Genomic DNA, 19,828 nt, shown 5'->3' on the forward strand with positions numbered 1-19,828 from the left:
AACAATGGTTTTAATTTTAGGGACAGTAATTTTGGTAGAATCTAACAAAACAGAAAATCACAAGAATTAAATATGTTAGAAGTAGAACCTATTTATTTTAACTGCATGAACGTATCCACTTCAGTTTCCGGCTGTGACTGTATCGAAGCCAACAGCACTGTGTTTCAGTTCCTCTTGACTTGCTGCAATGATTTATGTGTATGCTAACACTAATTCATGTCCCAAAGTGACAACTTGAAAGACTGCAAATGTTGCCCAGGTGGTTGATTATCAGAGAAGTTATTGAAATACAGGAAGTTAAGTATTCAGTGGGTGGTACCAGTAGGTCAAACACAATTCATCACACCTGATAAAAATGCCCTTGGCTAGATCTGGTTGTATTTGTAACATTATCAAATGAATTATATATTCCAGTAAAAACAGATTGAAGGAACTATTTCTCTGCTTTTGACCTTGACTCTGCTGACTTGAATATCATTTGGTGGGATTACTGTACTCTCTTCTTTATTTCAGATAAAAAATGTTGCCTCGTGAAATTTTCAGTAGATTTCTCAAAATTTTTCATAATCATCCAAAAATTATCAACCTTGAGGCGAATGTGTGAGGGAGGTTTGGGGATGAAGTGATGAGGTGAAAATTTGATGTAAATAGTTGTTCATTTTACTTTTAAAATATTAATGGTGAAAAACTATTTTGGGTCATGGCTGTATGTTAATTAATTCATAAGAGGGGGTTATGCACACATCTTCATGAGAAAACATGATATCAGTATCAGGAGATGTACAGGCTGAATATTTAAATAATAAATCAACAAAATTATTTCATAACTAGCCATTTTCAGAAATTATTCAACTCCTCTGTTTATAAGCCATAAAGAACCATTCTAGCAGTGATAGTCTTAATTCCAGTCAAGTGTAAATGGTAATCAGTCTCCAGTTTGGTGGTTGTGGACTGTGACAAGCAATTATTTTTTGGGACCAGGGAGAGACCATTTTCTGCTTGTGGCTGAAACATGCAATTGGGGCAGCATGGCAAACAGAATTTTAAGATAAACCTCAGCATCCTGTCCCTAGCATATACCCTACCTTTGAGTGTAAACAGGGACTGTGATTGTGATGTGATAGTCATTCTCGTCATTGTTACTTAAGACATTGGCCCTGGCAACCTCAGAGAGATATTTTCCAGCTGGTTTTGAGGAAGTGAGCTGCCATGTACTAGGCCATGTGGCAAGGGCCTGGTTGGGGACCTCCAGGAGCTGAGAGCATCCTCTGGACAACATGGAAAAAGAAAATGGTGACCTCAGCCCTATAGGTAGAAGGAATTGAATCCTGTCAACAATGATGTGAGTCTTAACAAAAACCCCAAGCTCTAGAAGAAAAGATAGCCCAGTTGACATCTGAACTTTAACCTTGTGAGACCTTGAATGAAGGAGGGGCTAAAATGTGCTGGACTTCTGATGCATAGAAACTGTGTGATAATAAATGCATGCTTTTTATAGCTGCAAAATGTGATAATTTGTTACTCAACAGTATAAAACTAGTACATCTTACCTAGTAACTGGAAAACATAGGTTTATATGGAAAAAAATTTTTTTTTCACAATGTTTTTATCTATTCAGTGACAGTTTGAGACTAGATATCTTCTCAGGTAAGTTGATAAATAAATGCATAATTCTATTAGAAAAAAAGGAAAGATTGTATTTTAAAGTCTGCCATCATAAATGTGTGTTAGCATAATACATAGCACAGCAAAATTATTTTTACACATTTTAATACAATTTGTAAAGGCTCATTGACCAAAATATTTTAACTGGATGCTTCAATTAAAATAATTTGCAGATTTTGCTTGATTTACAGCTACACTAATGCCAGGTCATTAATTCTTGTAATTATGCTCATGCCATTATTTATTGCAAGAGAATACATATAGCACATGATTGTATGCAATTATTTAAACTGCTATAAAGAACATTTCACCAATGAAATGCTGATGTTTTATATTTCTCATATGAAGAATAGGGTAACGAAAATAGTTTGCAACATGAGATAAATCCAGAAGTTGTGAATATTAAATATTTGTGGATTTAAATTTTGTTTTCTATGTTGCACTTTTTATATATAATGCTAGAAGGTACAGCCATAGGTTTTATTAGTGATAATGTGTCTGGAATTGGTTCCTTCCAGTGGGTTTTTGGTCTCGCTGACTTCAAGAATGAAGCTGCAGACCCTCACGGTGAGTGTTACAGTTCGTAAAGATGGTGTGTCCGGAGTTTGTTCCTTCAGATGTTCAGATGTGTCCGGGGTTTCTTCCTTCCGGTGGATTCATGGTCTCACCTGACTTCAGGAGTGAAGCAGCAGACCTCTGCAGTGAGTGTTACAGCTCATAAAGGTAGTGCGGACCTAAAGAGTGAGCAGCAGCAAGATTTATTGTGAAGAGTGAAAGAACAAATCCCCGAACAGGTTGCCCCTGCTGGCTCGCCTGGCCAGCTTTTATTCCCTTATTTGGCCCCACCCATGCCCTGCTGATTGGTCCATTTTACAGAGCGCTGATTGGTCCGTTTTTACAGAGTGCTGACTGGTGCGTTTACAAACCTTTAGCTAGACACAGAGTGCTGACTGGTGAGTTTTTACAGAGTGCTGATTGGTGCATTTACAAAGCTTTAGCTAGACACAGAGCACTGATCGGTGCATTTACAATCCTTTAGCCAGACAGAAAAGTTCTCCAAGTTCCTACCGAACCCAGAAGCCCAGCTGGCTTCACCTCTCAATAATATTGTTAAATTTATTACCTCAACTAGAAAGGAGGACGAGCATAGTCCAGCTGAAGAAAGAGCTAAAATATGTATTTAGAACTAGATAGCCTACATATTTTGAGAAAAAAACATTTCATTCAATTTGCTGTTTATATCTAATAACTAAGAGTGATGCTAATACATGCATGAAAATACTTCATTCTGAAATTATGAGCATTGTTTGGATAACTTATGAAAGGGGTTCCCCATTCCTCAGAAAGATTTCCAAAAAGGAAAGATATAACAATACTTAGGCAAGTACTTTTATCATTGTGTAAAAATTTCATGCAAAGCAACATTTGTAACAGAAGTGTAAAGTGCTAATACAATATACGAAATACCTTTGTACACACTTTGTTTAATAAATATGCCATTCCTCAAAGCACACTTCTAGTCATCCTCTTACTCACTATATGTAAAATTTGAGCTGCTTTTTTTGTTTGTTTTTGAGATGTAGTCCCCTTTGTCACTCAGGCTGGGGTGTGTGGCATGATCTCGGCTCACTGCAACCTATGTCTCCAGGTTCAAGTGATTCTTGTGCTTCAGCCTCCCGAGTAGCTGGGACTACAGGCCCACCACCACACCTGGCTGTTCTTTGTGTTTTTAGTAGAGATGGGGTTTCACCATTTGGCCAGGCTGGTGTAGAACTCCTGGCCTCAACTGATCTTCCTGCCTTTGGCCTCCCAAAGTTCTGTGATTAAATGCATAAGCCACCACACCCAGCTTGTGCTGCTTTTTTACAAAAAATAAATTTGCTCTCTAAGGCTGTGTCCTTATGTGGTATCATGCTTACTTAGGCATATGCTTGAACTTAATATGAATGGGATAATAATACATTTTATACAAAAATTTTCCATGAAAGTTGGTAAAATAACAACGAACAAAAGCAAGCGGGAATTAGGTAAAATATTTAGCAAAATTTATGACTGACTAAGGATCCTTTCCACAGTAGCATTCTGCCTGTCTTGAGGGCAATGAGGTCAAATCCTTGAAGCTCCACCTTTCTATTTTGGATACAGTAGTGCTATTCAGTCAAAGTTTGCCTCTCTCTCTGCTTCATCTGCTTTCCATCTATTTACAATTGACCAACTGGGGGAAATATTATTTCTTTATCAAGGGCAATAAAGTAAATTAGGTGACTGCCAAGCTTGTTTGGGTGGTGCATTGCTATTCTGCTTTGAAGATGACTATTCATGATTCAATCTTGGGTTTTAATTTTCAGCTTACCTTTTAAAATGCAACCATATTTTCAAGTTCATTGAAGTAAGCAAGAGGAAAGATCATTGCAATGTCACCATCCATATCACCTATAAATATGTTAAAATTTTTATCATTTCTCTGTAAGTATTATCTATGTGTAGACAGTTGGCCAAATAGTTATGTTATATGGATAAAAAGTCATGATTCTTGTCCTTGAGACATAAAATAGGGTATGAATTAATAAAGTAGGGCCTCTGGGCCAAATCCAGTCCAGTGCCTGTTTTTATAAATAACGTTATTGGAACATATCCATGTTCAATCAGTGACACATTATCCATGGCTGTTTTTATGCTACCATGACAAGTTCAGTGGCTAGGACAGAGATCACATGGCCTGCAAAGCCTAAAACATTTACTAACCGACCCTTTACAGAAAAAGTTTTCTGGCCGGGCGCAGTGGCTCACACCTGTAATCCCAGCACTTTGGGAGGCCGAGGAGGGTGGATCACGAGGTCAGAGGATCGAGACCATCCTGGCTAACATGGTGAAATCCCGTCTCTACTAAAAATACAAAAAATTAGCCGGGCGTGGTGGTGGGCGCCTGTAGTCCCAGCTGCTCAGGAGGCTGAGGCAGGAGATGGAGGTTGCAGTGAGCTGAGATCGCGCCACAGCACTCCAGCCTGGGCAACAGAGCAAGACTCTGTCTCAAAAAAAAAAAAAGTTTCCTGATCCCTGATAGAAAAGAAGGGTCAAATCAAGAATCAAAATTCAAATGATCTAATGTAGTATTTATATTTTTGGGGGGTCTAACTTCTCCACACAACTATTATGATTCCCTAAATTACCTTCCAATAAACCACTGATACTTGAATTCCCATCTCAAGGTTGATTTTGGGTAAATCAAAACAAAGACAAGTGGTATTAGAAGCGGATTCCTAGAAAGCAGATTCTCATAATGGGTTTCCAGTACAGAATTGTCCTCTGGCTATTTATGGTGATAAGTAAAGGAGTGAGAACTCTTAGCATAATAAAACATCCGAAGTCCTAAGACCCCCACATGTTGTGAATTTGGTTGGAGTAAAGATCTAAGGGTCCATACTGGGCTATAAAAATAGTGTAGTACCTGAGCCGTACTGTAAAAATGGCAATTATAAATAATTATGAGTGTTGAGGAGGTAATATGAACACTCAAGTTCAAAGCAGTAAAATAAAAATTAAAGAAAAAAAGACTTAGGTAAGCCACCTATCAACTCAGAGAATGCTGATGCTTTGTTGAAAGAGAGCTTTGTCTTACAAATTAGGCACTTATAAAAGTAAGTAAATCCTCAGTCTTGAGGAATATACTGAAGCAGGAAATTCCCCTGACCCCTTGGCGGGTGGGAACTGCAGTGCAGACACTGGAGCTAGCCAGCTGCTTCAGCATTGGCAGGGGCAAACTCCACTCACTGGAACCTGTTGGCGCTCAATCCTTCCCGGGAAGGAGCACGCAGGTGAGCGCTTTTGGGTGCCAGCTGGAACAAAACTCTGTGAGCCCTACGGAAGCATGTAGCGGGGAGGGGAGTACCAATGACCTCTAAAGCCTCAGACAGCAAGTGTTACAGTGGGAGAGACCTGGTGGGAGGTAATTGAATCATACGGGCGGCTTTTTCCTGTGCTGTTCTCGTGATAGTGAGTAAGTATCACGAGATCTGACGGTTTTATAAAGCATAGTTTTCCCTGTACAAACTCTCGCCTGCCGCCATGTAAACGTTCTTTGCTCCTGCTTCGTCTTCTGCCATGATTGTGAGGCCTCTCCAGCCATGTGGAACTGTGAGTCCATTAAACCTCTTTTTCTTTATAAATTACCCAGTTCAGATACGTCTTTATTAGCGGCGTGAGAATGGACTAATACACTAACTTTCTCAGTGAGCATCTTATTCCAGTTATAAAACTACCTCCGGTTCTGAAGATACAAAGATAGGATAATGTTAACTGTTTCTTTGCATAAGGCAAGTGAAAAAATACAGATGACCTGATATCTTCTATCTGCCTACTCTACCTTTTGAAAGCTCTCTTTCTGTTGTTTTAATAGCATTGAATTGATACGTCATTATTGTGTCTATTCCTTTCACAATACCCTTAAAGTCTTACTTTTAACTTTTTCCAGTGCCATTTTTGGTTTGCCGAACCTTAGAAAAATTAATAGTTTACAGTAAATTAGGTGGAGATGCTAGAACATCTGAGGCAAAATATTGAGAATGGGTTTTAAAGGTTACATAAAAATATGCTGGCCGTGCGCGGTGGCTCACGCTTGTAATCCCAGCACTTTAGGAGGCCGAGGCGGGCGGGTCACGAGGTCAGGAGATCGAGACCACGGTGAAACCCCATCTCTACTAAAAATACAAAAATTAGCCGGGCGTGGTGGTGGGCGCCTGTAGTCCCAGCTACTCCGAGAGGCTGAGGTAGGAGAATGGCGTGAACCCGGGAGGCGGAGCTTGCAGTGAGCCAAGATTGCGCCACTGCGCTCCAGCCTGGGCGACAGAGCGAGACTCCGTCTCAAAAAAAAAAAAAAAAAAAAAAAAAAGCTAAAATGGATTATGTAAGAACAGATAATCTACGATTTAACTATGTCCCCACGGAGAACTTAGGAGAGATTCCCTTCACTAAAGTGGTAAGATATATGTCATGCCACTACCATCAAGATTTCAGATAAAGCAGGAAAGGTAAATCTCCCCCAAAACTCAGTCTACTGCCATCAAAGGTGCAGAAAATATATATTGTCTATGAAATACAATTGATGTTCATCACATATAATCCTAATTTATTTTACCTTGCCTTTTGTGTATTCCAGTAGACTCTATTTAAATATTTCACAATGACAGAAGCTATGAATAAAAACAAAATTAATTTTATTTTTCATATTTATATTCCATTTATTTCTAAATAGGATGTTGCAACTTAATATAATTTTTTAAAGGTGCAAACACAAACATCATTAAACTGTTTAAAAAATTCAGGAAAAAATCAAAATACGTGGAATGAAAAAGGCACCTATACGAGGGATAAAGATCCTACTTAAAATTAGTTGTGAGTATACTGGTGGACAACAAAAAAGAGATTACAATTGGATATGTTGCTCCTGTTATCCAAAGTAGGAAGCCCATTCTTTCTGTGGATCAGTGTCTTAGTTTTCTATCACTGCTGTAGCAAATAGTCACAAATTTCATTGTTTGGAACAACACAAACATATTTTCTTAAAACTCTGTAGGCCAAAAGTCTTGGTAGGCTCAACTGCGTCCCCTTTTCCAAATCTCACAGGACTACAATCAAGGCATCAGTTAGCCTGGGCTCTTATTTCAAAGCTTTGAGAGAGAATCTTCTTCCAAAATCATTCGTGTTTCTGGCAAAATTCCTGTGCTATGCTGGCAGGCTATTGGCTGGGAGACCTAGCTGCTTTAGACCACCTGCATTCCTGATCGCTTCATCCTTTCATTCTTCAAATAAGCAATGTATGTTAAGTTCTTAAGCTTTAAGTCTCTCTGACATCTTTTTTGCCAAATTTCTTCTTCTCCAGCTGGAGATAGCTCTCAGCTTTTAAAGGTTTCTGTGACTAGATTGGACCCACTTGTAAATTTCAAATTAATCTTTTAAGATCTTCAACCTTAATTACATCTGCAAAATTCCTCTGTTCAAGAAATATTATGTATTCACAGGTTCCAGGAATTAGGGAGTAGATATCTTTAAGGGGAAATTCTGCCTACCATAGGGAGAAACTTGGAATGTCAAGCTCTCCTAGTACCAAAATATTACCAAACACACAAGCACATCCTTTTCGAATATGACTTAAGTAGGGTCATAGTAATAAATGTACTAATATTAAGCAATAATGTTCTTAATACCTCTGAAATTATTTAGGCATACTTCATTTCCTTTGGCAGTTGTCAATTCCCAAGCAATCTGGTTTCATAATAATAAAGTGTTTTACCCAGACAAGGGTAGTGTAGTTGCTTCTAGAAGTAAATTGTCTCAAGATGTGTTGATATTGTACTTTCTTTAGACAGTGGTTCTGATATAATATTTTCTGACTTTTGATAGAGGCTAAAATTAGGTAGTTTTTTCTAAAAGTATTTAATTAGGGCTTGGGATACTGGTAGTTTTATATTGTGAATTGAGAGATTTGTTCACTTTGCAATTAGATAAACAGAAGATGAGTTTGAGCACCAATTGCATTTTTCTTTTCCTCTGTCAATAGAGTTTGGTAGGTAAAATCCCTCAAATATCAGGTGAACTCAAAAGAATGTCTTTTATATTTAAATTGGTTGTATAAATTCATGTATATCAAGTGCTTGAAAATTAGCTAATATTTTCTTTAATATGATGAAGATACCTCATTTTCATTCTTTCTAAATCTACTTCAGTTGCTGAGAGAATTTTAGTATGCTGAGTGATAGTTCTGGCCTTTTGGCAAATCAGGCATATCCTGAATGTAGTGATAATCCCCACCCAGCAGGTATTTCTAACTGAATACAAACAAAATTAACTGTGTGCAAATGTTCATGTAATTATGGTTTGACAGGATGTGAGATAAGACACTTTATTTTCCTTATTGTCAATAGGCAGATTGCAGACTAGTGATTTCAAAGACATAAACAACTAATTTTTTAGGCATAAAAAACCTAAATCAATGTTTGAGGCAACTAAATAACTAAATCAATACTTTGAGGTAAACATTTTAAAATAAAATATTTTTATATTCTTATTTTCTTTTATGTACTATTAACAGGCTTGGAAATATTGTTTCCTCTTATTAAACATACACAATAATACGTATTTTGGTAGTTCATTCATCTTAAAAATAAAGAATCCAGTATTTATTTTGAAGACATTGCATATGCATATACAGTTATATAAATATGTATTCTTTTTCAATATTTTCCGATACTCCAAGTCTCATGACTCATAGAATAAAATTGAAAATAAAAGCTGTTGACTAACATGATTTATTTCTGTTTGCAAATTTGTAAATAGGAAAGCCTCTCAAATGCTTATCAGCTTCAAGAATAAATAAATACAGAATATCCAGCTCCTATTGCTCCATATTCCAACTCCCCACAAGCTGCCATCTGTTAATCATAGGTACAGCTTTCTAACATTAGGTCTCTATGAACTGGATGCTTATGTTTTATAAAATAAATGGTGGAAAGAAACCAAAAATGGTTAGAGTCTCATCTCTACCACTGACAAATGGGCTTCATTTTTCCTTTTTCTCACAGCAAATAACAAAATATCCTCCAGAGAGTTGTGCTAAATGCTGCCTCTGGTCATATGTTGCTTGGTGTGTAGGGAGCAGCCGCAATGGAGCAACAGCATTATTTGCAGATGTTATTTTATGTTCTAAAGTGTTCATTTCTTATTAATTTATGCTAAGTTGCTAAGTCAAATTTGCACTGAAATACTAAAGTACTAAATACTGAATTTAGTATTTTGAAGAGTATTGAGGAGTATAAGCAGGACATATATCACAATTGTTTTTATTTACTAATAAAATAATAGTGTTTATCTTAGTTCTTATATGTAACTTTTTTAAAGTAACATGGAAGCATGAGTAAAGTTAAAACTTTGACCATTTTCATAAATAAAACTATATTTAGGTACATGGAAACCAAAATTTAGACTTACAGTGAAAGATAGGATTTGGATTATAGTTTCGATGTGAAGAAAGCGAGCTGATCCAGGCTGCCATTTACTTGAACTACTCTTTGTAGGCCTCAGCCTCATGTTCAAAAGTGTTCCACACAGCTACTGGGTATAATTGTCTCTATGTAACCATGCATGAAGGAGGGTCTTAAAAGCATGGGATTTAATAAATCGGTATGCTGAGTCATATGTTGCAATAAACTGCATATAATAAATTAGTTGAAATATGCAATGCACAGGTGGGGATGTATATAATATACATAAAAACTATGTAATATATATACCTACATACATATGATATTACAGCAAAATTTGGAGCTATATTGCAATTCTTTTCCCCTTATACATTTGAGGAACTCTTTGGTCAGCATATGGCTCTCATAAGGTCTCCCTGCCTTTTTTTTACGTCCAACCCTCCTTTGCATTCCCACCTGGCCCAGAACCTGTGCTCATCCTTTACTTAAGTAATTATTGCATTCGTTCAATCTTTATCCCAGAGCTTTTTTTTAAATTGTGCAGAGTTTCCACACTACCTACAATTTCCAGAATGTTCCATCTACAAAGCATGAAGGATTCGTGTCTATTTATCTTGATCTAGCAGTTTCTTTTTCTATGGCACTGAATACACTTATAAAAATGCAGGATTTAAAAAATATGAATCAGTTTTTCTAAAGATGGTGAAAGTGATATTTTCTTTAGAATTTTTTCCTGATGGATATTATGTATAAATCTCTCTGATTTTACATGGCAAAAATAAGGTTAAGTTAAAAATTACCTGAGAGAATCCTTGAATTTATGACTTCTGGGCTTAAGTTTTATTGCAACATCTCCACATTTCAATATTTAACTATTTCTGGGCCACATAAAGCATGAGGACAGGTACTTCTGATATATTTGCTGTGTTGTGGGGGAAAAACAAATCTCACCATTTCCTTATAATTGCCCCAAAATTTTAGTTTAAGAAATACTTTTAATAAAAGTAGTCTCCTTCCCAGATTAGTAAATGTATTCTAACTAAAGGGTTTTGTGTGTGTGTGTGTGTATGTGTGTATGTGTATATGTATACACCTATAGATACATGTATATGTATACATCTATATATATACACACACACACACCTTTAGTTAGTCTATGTATTTATATATATATACGTATAAGTTATAGTCACTTGAACTCAACAAATCAAATGATTCAGTGTGCCCTATCTGCCAGGTATTTGATAATATAATTGAGAGTGAATACAAGGAAAAATAAACTATACTTACTATCTCAGAAAGTCCATTTTAATTGGGAAGTAAAAATGTAGCCACATAAACATGTTACACATTGATAGGATACATTTTGGTGGTGTTTGCTAGGTGCTGCAGTTGTGGAATTAGCAGCTATTAATTTTATCCTCGGGGTTGAAGACACTGTTAGTGCTAGTTTTTGAAGAACAACTAGGGAATTTCCAGCTGAATTTGATAAGGATAATACAGGTAATAGAAATAGTATTGTCAGAGAGCTTTGCAATGTAAAGTTTCTGTGTTCCAGTAATGTGTCTGTACAAGAACAGAAAAACTATTGTGGATTCAAATTTGAAACTGTTTGTAAACCTGAACAAATAATTTTAAGCAGAGGCATTCACAGGGTGATTTATTTTATAAATAATATTTGGGATCTCGAATTGCAGAATGGATAGTTTATATTAGAAGAGTATTTTAACAGTTCAACATAGGAATAATTGCAAATTGAACTAGGGCAGAAATTGTGGGGGGAAGATAGATATGTATGCACTTATATGTACAGATGTGCATACCTCCTTGTTTGGATGATGGGACACAACACATGGGCACTTGCATAGATGAAAAGCAAATTCTATGTTACTTTCAACCCCAAAGGAGAGAAGACTGCCTGGCAGGGTACACAAGGTGGCCCACCCAGAGACAGGGTAACTTCAGGATGGAGCTGTAAGAGATAGGTAATGTATGGCAAGTGGGGAGAGTTGAGTGAGGTTTGGTATCTGGCTCTGGGGAAATTCAGGGAAGTGTTTGTGACTGAGCATGTAGAGAGCCTGATAAGGGAGCTCGTTGAGGTGGGCCTCCTCCAGCCAGTTGGAGATCTGAGTAGAACAAAAAGGTAGAGTAAGAAGGAATTCCTCTGGCTGGACTGCCTTGAACTGCGATATAGGAATTCTACAGCCTGCAGACTTGAATTGAAACGTTGGCTCTTTTGGGGTGGAGCTTTCTAAGTCTTTAGATTAGAGCTTTCTGCATCGGCTCTTCTGGGTCTCCAGCTTGCTGACTGCCCATCTTGGGACTTCTCTGTCTGCATCTCTCTTATGTGTATACATAAGATTTGTTGTTAAATTTTACACAGACACACACACAATTGGAATCTGTTGGTTCTTTTTTTCTGAAGAATCCTATTACAGGTCCACATGGGGAAGTACTAGATTTTGGCAGAAGGAGAAGTAAGGAAAAAGTATAGAAATAATATTTAGGAAAAACCATTACTTAATAAAACATAACCATTTATTCAAATATTTTCTTTTATTTTTGAATCCATCACTGTGGGAAATCTTGAATTCTGCATTTCACAAGACAATGAACTTTTGTTTGCCCTGGAGAAATATGTAACTTTTCACAGGCTTTTTCTATTTTAACATATGTAGAGATAGTTTTTGGAAATTTAAGAACAAGAGTGGACCTAAGTACGAAAAATACATACAACTTTTTCTTTAGTTACTCTTGATACTTTTCATTGTTCAGGTTTTATGTATAATAAAACCTTACTTTATTTTCTTTCTTTTTAGTTTTCTTCCTTAGTTTTGCTACTGCTATAGCACAGGATAAAGAGCTTACAGAATATACATTGATTAGTCATGCAATTTAATTAATTTTTCAGGAGTTATGATTATTATAATCATCAAATTGGTTATGCAATTTAATTTTTCAGGAGTTATGATTATTATAATCATCAAAGCCTTGGGCTCAAAATAAAAATAATTATTTTAATTTTTAAATATACTTTTATTTCAAGGAATCAGTGGCTATGATTAATTTAATAGTACTCCTTCAATTATAATAATGTTTTGTTACAAAGCTTTCATGTCATTTTTTTAAGCCAGCTCTTTTTATGTTATTAATGTTAGACCATTTTAAGTCAATAATTTCATATGCTAATATTGGTTTATTTCTAACAGCATCCATCATTGTTTAACAGTCTGTTGGAGTGTTGCAAATTTATGAATTTTTATTATGAGGGCTCCTTTTGGCAACAGATAATTTTTTGTTAACTATCATCAAAAAAGATAGAGGCTTTCTTCTTTCAAGAACAATTTGTGTTTTGATAAAAACAATGTGTCATAATGGATTACATTTATTTTATATAATGTTATAACTATTAGGGATGAAGTTTTTATAGAGATTATTATAATAACTTTGCTAGTCATTGATTTTTATTCAGTAATATATGTTGTCTTGTGTGTTTGTGTGTGTGTATTCATTCCCATGGATACTTGTCCTATGGTTGTAAAAACATTAATGTCAAAATGTATGAGTTGAATTTAAGACATGGAGAGACTGCAATTGTAGTAGCAATTAATTTTGTTCACTATATATTCAAATATGGTCACCTCACTGAATTCTGAAAATATAATAGAATTATCCTTCCTGATTCTGATGTAGGTAACTGCAGTCATATGATTAGTTCTGAAAAATTATAAGTGCATAAAATATCTCACTTATAGGAAAGACATTTACTTAATAAGAAGAGCTTCAAGAACGTTCTTTACTTACGCCACAATATCTGGCAGAATTTGTGATATAGTTAGTAAACAAGCCCAGATACCTAAATGACTACAGTGAGCATAGGAGCCACCTCCCATATACAAACTTACAACTGACATGTTCCTTGAGCAAGTAATAAACTTTTATTGTATCAAGACATTGTTATTTTATTTGGAGAATATTATAGAATAATCTCAGTTATCCTGATTTACATAACACAATTCACTTTTTTCATATGCATGTAAGAATACAGATCATTAATATGGTTATTTTCTATGAAAAGTATAGTTCAAATTCTAATCTGATACTTGAAATAACAGTATGCCTTTGCCTAACTAAATATAACTTGCTTTTTTATTGTCAGTGAGGATAATGATTTTTATCGCTATATTTCTCAAAATACAAAGCAAGAAAGAATTCACTGAGTCTGTAATTAGTTCAGGAAATATGTTGAAGAAACATAAGGGGGCCAGGCGCAATGGCTCACATCTATAATCTCAGCACTTTGGGAGACTGTGACTGGTGGATCAGTAGAGCTCAGGAGTTTGAGACTATCCTGGGAAACATGGCAAAACCCCTGCTCTGCAAAAAAATACAATAATAATAATTATAATAATCTGGGTGTGGTGGTCTGCACCTGTAAGTCCCAGCTATGTGGAAGGCTGAAGTGGGAGAATCCAGGCCCAGGAGGTTTAGGATGCAGTGAGCCATATTCCTGCCACTGCACTCCAGCCTAGGTGTCAGAGTGAGGCCCTGTCTCAAAACATAAAAAATAAAAAAATAAGGATTACATGAAATAGGATACTGTTATTATAAAATGTAACACAAAATAAATCCAGATGAGATTATAATAATATGCTGATATTGATAATAACAATTTTAATACCAGCAAAATTATATTTATTAAATATTTAAAATGTGCCTGTCACTATACTAAGTGATTTGCATGTTGTATCCCATTTATTCTCATAGCAATCTTGTCATACAAGTAATAATATTATCTCAATTTTTTCAGAAAATAAAGCCAAACTAAGGTTTAGTGAGGTGTTTTGGGCTGAATTGTGTCACCCCAAAATTCAGAACCTCCGAATATAGTGGTATTTAGAGATAAGGTCTTTCAAGAAATGATTATGTCAAAATGAGTCTGTTAGGGTAGGGTCTTAACCCATATGACTGGTGTCCTTATAAAAACAGGAGGAGACACCAGGGATGACACACACAGAGGAAAAGCCATGTGTGGACGCAGTAAGAAGGCAGCCATCTGAAAACCAACAAGAAAGACCTTATGTGAAACCAGCCCTGCCTGCACCTTGATCTTGGATTTCTAATCTCCATAAATATGAGAAAAATATTTCTATCAAGTCACAGATCTGTGGTATTTTGTTATGGCAGTCATATGGCAGTTATATTATTACCTTTATAATAAGATAGAGGTAAAGATAACTTACGTGAAGTAACAAAAATAGTATGTGACAGAGACAGCATTTACATCAGGAGTGTTTAACATTAGTTTACACTTGTATCCCAAGCACACATTGCAGTTTGGGTATTTCTTTGTGATTGTAACCTTTTTTGCTTAGCCTTTTTGTTGCTTTTGTAACAGTTATTGTTCAACGATAAAATTGCCATAAGCCTATTTCACCATATTATAATTAGAATTTAGATCACACAAATTTACTCCCAAACATCTGTTGAGAACACATTGGATGTCTGAATTAAAATGACTTAAGAAACACAGTTTTATGGTATGCGATCATCTGACTTAGTCTTCCAAATGGTTAAAAATGCCTTTAAAAAATGGGAACTGTGCAGCTCATAAATCAACACAACATAGGTGAGGGATTTCCAAAGGTGATTAAATTTTTATGCACATTTATATAATTTAGCACATTACTATTCCTGTTTCTGGGTAAAACTCTCCTGTGGGCTTTAAACTGCTTAGTTGGCATCATAAAATTAAAGATAACCAAATTAGTGCATATTAGCAGTTAGATTCTTATATTTAAGGTCAATGTCTTATTTCCTGTATAATGTTAACAAACTTAACAATAATTTGTAAGTCTTTGCTTGTATAAAATGCCATTAATAGTAAAGAATATTCTATAGCTCAAATGATAATGAGAAATATTTTGGATTTATATTCCAATTTTATATTACCAAAGGCTAGATGGTATAGATTCCAGTTATGTCATCTATACATGGTGCATCATTATTAACTTAGAGTAGAGCTAAAGCAAAACAACAGTAACAGAGGCACTATTTATAACAGTGAAAACATGGCTGGGCATGGTGGTTTATGCCTGTAATCCCAGCACTTTGGGAGGCTGAGGCAGGCAGATCATGAGGTCAAGAAATCGAGACCATCCTGGCCAACATGGTGAAACACCGTCTCTACTAAAGTTACAAAACTTAGCTGGGCATGGAGGCGTGTGCTTGTAGTCCCAGCTCCTCAGGAGGCTGAGGCAGGAGAATTGCTTGAACCCAGGAGGTGGAGGTTGCATTGAGCTGAGATCGCACCACTGTACTCTAGCCTGGCGATAGAGTAAGACTGTCTAAAAAAAAGAAAAAAAAAACAGTGAAAACAAACATAACTTTCCTTCATTACTGAAGATCCATCAAAACCAATTGTATATAATGCAAGCATCTATAGCAAAAGTTTACTTTTGTTTAGACATATCTAAACCAATCTAATAAAAGTAGCAATGTTTTGTGATAGATCACAAATTTAGATATTAGAAATTGTTGAGACTATTGGGTAATTAATTAATTTAGGGACCCTAGCTATCTTATACATAAATTTTAATATGTATTATGATTTATCGGTCATTTAAAAATGTTTACTTTTTGAACTCAAGATAATTTGTGAGCAGCATCAGAAAGGAGGAAACTTCTTTGTCCTCTTCCTTTATAATAATTCCTTCCATTTGGTTTTCTACCTGTATTTACAAAACATTTATAAATCATCCATTGCTTCCTAATGGCTTACAGAAGCAATGATGAAACTGTGACAGGATAAAATTAACAAGATTTTCTCATAATATAAAACTAAGCTCCATTGTGTGCTAGATAGTTTTTGTCTCAACGTTGTGATTTAACATAAATTTTAAACACAGAACACTATTTCAAGAATTCTCTCATTCTGTAAACAAATTTGAAGAGGAATGTATCAGTCCTTTCTCATGCTGCTAATAAAGACATACCTGAGAGTGAGTAATTTATTAAAAAAAAGATTTAATGGACTTATAGTTCCCCATGGCTGGAAAGGCCTTACAATTATGGCAGAAGGTGAAGGAGGAGCAGAGGCATGTCTTACATGGCTGTGGGCAAGAGAGTGTTGGCGGGGGAAACTGCCCTTTATAAAACCATCAGATCTCATGAGACTTACTCACTTTTATGAGAACAGCATGGGAAAACCTGCCCCCATGATTCAGTTACATCCCATGAGGTCCCTTCTATGATACAAGGGGATTATGGCAGCTACAATCAAGATGACATTTGGGTGATGTCACAGCCAAACCATACCATTGTCCTTACATTTCAAAACACAATCATGCCTTCTCAGCACTCCCACAAAGTCTCAACTCATTCCAGCATTAACTCAAAATTCCCAGTCCAAAATCTCATCTGAGACAAGGCAAGTCCCTTCTGCCTGTAAAATCAAAAGCAAGTTAGTTAACTTCCTAGATACAATGGGGATACAAGCACTGGGTAAATATACACATTTCAAATTGGAGAAATCAGTCAAAACCAATGAGGCTATAGGCCCAATGCAAGTCTGAAATCCAATAGGGCAGTCACTAAACCTTAAACTTCCAAAATGATCGCCTTTGACTCCATGTCTCACATTCAGATCATGCTGATGCAAGAGGTAGTTTCCCATAGTTTTGAGCAGCTCTGCCTTTGTGGCTTTGCATGGTACAGGACCCCTCCTGGTTGCCTTCACGGGCTGGCGTTGTGTCTGCAGCACTTCCTGGCACATGGTGCAAGCTGCTGTTGGATCTACCATTCTGGGGTCTGGAAGATGGTGGCCCTCTTCTTACTGCTCCACCAGGCAGTGCCCCAGGGGGGATCCAACCTCACATTTCCCTTCCACACCGCCCTGGCAGAGGTTCTCCATGAGGGCTCTGCCCCTGTAGCGGACTTCTGCTTGGGCAACCAGGTGTTCCCATACATCTTCTCAAATCTAGGCAGAGGTTCTCAAACCTCAGTTCTTGACTTCTGTGCATCCACAGGCTCAACACCACGTGGAAGCTGCTGAGGCATGGGGCATGCAGCCTCTGAAGCAATGGCCTGAGCTGTATGTTGCCCACTTTTAGTCATGACTGGAGCATGTATGTCACAGGACACCAAGTCCCAAGACTGCATGCATCAGGGAGCCCCTGAACCTGGCCCAGGAAACTGTTTTTCCCTCTTAGACCTCTGGACCTGTGATGGAAGGGGCTGCCTCAAATGTCTCTGACATGCACTAGAGACATTTTCTCCATGGTCTTGGTGATTAACATTCGGCTCCTCATTAATTATGCAAATTTCTGCAGCCAGCTTGAATTTCTCGTCAAAAAATGTGGTTTTCTTTTCTCTCATATCATCAGGCCATAGAGTTTTCAAAGTTTTATGCTCTGCTTCTTGTTGAATGCTTTGCCGATTAGAAATTTCTTCCAGCAGATACTAAATCATCTCTCTCAAGTTCAAAGTTCCACAGATCTCTAGGGCAGGGGCAAAATGCCACCAGTCTCTGCATAGCAAGAGTGACCTTTACTCCAGTTTCCAACAAGTTCCTCGTCTCCATCTGAGACCACTTCAGCCTGGACTTTATTGTCCATATCACTATCAGCCTTTTGGTCAAAGCCATTAAATGAGTCTCTAGGAAGTTCCAAACTTTCCCACATTTTTCTACCTTCTTTGGAGCCCTCCAAATGGTTCCAACTTCCACCTGTTACCCAGTTCCAAAGTCACTTCCATATTCTTGAGTATCTTTACAGCAGTGCTGCATTCTCTGGCAACCAATTGACTATATTAGTCTGTTCTCATACTTCTAATAAAGACATACCCGAGACTGGGTGATTTATTGAAAAAAAAAAAAGGTTTAATGGACTCACAGTTCCACATAGCTAGAGAGGCCTCACAATCATGGTGGAAGGTGAAGGAAGAGCAAAGACATGTCTTATGTAGCAGAAGGCAAGAGAGCCTGTGCAGGGAAACTGCCCTTTATAAAACCCATCAGTTCTCATGAGATTTATTCACTATCATGAGAACAGCATGGAAAAATCTCACCCATGATTCAATTACCTCCGTCAGATGTCATGGGAATTGAATCCCATCAGATTCAATTACCTCCCATGACACATGGGGATTATGGATAGCTACAATTCAAGATGATATTTGGGTAGGGCCACAGTCAAACCTTATCAAGGAATTGAATACAAAGAGCTAATATACTAGTTATCATACTTTTGTGTGTTTTCATAGGTAATATGAATATTTTCTGTTTATCTTTTGCATTTAGGTGCTTATCTTTGATTTTTTTTACCAGTTTCTAAAATTACCTAAGTAATATACAAAAATCATCTCCAAATTATAAAAAGATTCAAACTGGTTGACATAGAAATGTGGGTTTTCAAAGGCCAGTTCACCTTTTTTTCGTCTATAGCACTCTTATCCCTAAATAAATTATATCATAAGTTGTTCATATACCTACATGGATCTCAAATGTGGACAATTTTTACCCCAGAATAATATTTGGCAATGTATAGAGACATTTTTGATTGCCTTATGTAAATAGAGGGGGTGAAGAAAACCTCTAGTGTGTATTAGCCAGAGATAATGCTCAATCATACAGTCCTCAGGACAGCCCTATCACAAAGAATTATTAGTCCATATGCTGGTATATATCATGCCAGTCTTTTTCTGATCAACTGCATTTACACATATGCACATGGATGTTTTGTTGACTGTGGTATGTCAAAATTTAAAGATGTATCAGGCACACAGTAGATACAACTCTTCATGCTATATCCATATGAATGAATGTCAATCATTCCTATTGATAGAATTAATAAATTTATTGACTAATAAAGCTCTTTAAATACATGTTATTTTAGATAAAAATTAAGAACTTCTCAATTTTGTAAAATAGTCATCTTAGTGTTTTAGTTTTTGAATTATTAAAAAAAAAACACTGTTGAATTTTTTTTTTAATAATAAAGCTAAGCTTTGCTACTACTGCTGGACTAGTCTATTTGCCAGTTCTGAGATTTCTCAAATTTATGAGTCACATTAGATAATTTCTTCTCTTTCAGTTGTTCTAATTTGTTTTATTTTCTGATCGAAATGCCTGAATCTCAATGGATTTATCATTAACTCTTTCTAACTCAGAAACTCTTGTGAGAGAGATG

At 36.4% G+C, this 19,828-nt stretch overlaps 1 long non-coding RNA gene across 1 annotated transcript in view; it reads left to right on the forward strand.

The window, feature by feature from the left end:
• The first annotated feature begins 1,191 nt into the window (after positions 1-1,191).
• LOC129059349 (uncharacterized) overlaps positions 1,192-19,828 on the forward strand; it is a 66,550-nt gene continuing 47,913 nt past the window's right edge. Inside the window, exons 1-3 of the long non-coding RNA XR_008525166.2 lie at positions 1,192-1,342; positions 2,184-2,232; positions 4,014-4,131. This is a non-coding gene — a long non-coding RNA (uncharacterized LOC129059349). The remainder of the gene's footprint in view (positions 1,343-2,183; positions 2,233-4,013; positions 4,132-19,828) is intronic.

The sequence above is a fragment of the Pongo abelii genome, chromosome 4 (genome assembly GCF_028885655.2).
Source record: "Pongo abelii isolate AG06213 chromosome 4, NHGRI_mPonAbe1-v2.0_pri, whole genome shotgun sequence".
In the NCBI taxonomy this organism is placed as follows: Eukaryota; Metazoa; Chordata; class Mammalia; order Primates; family Hominidae; genus Pongo; species Pongo abelii.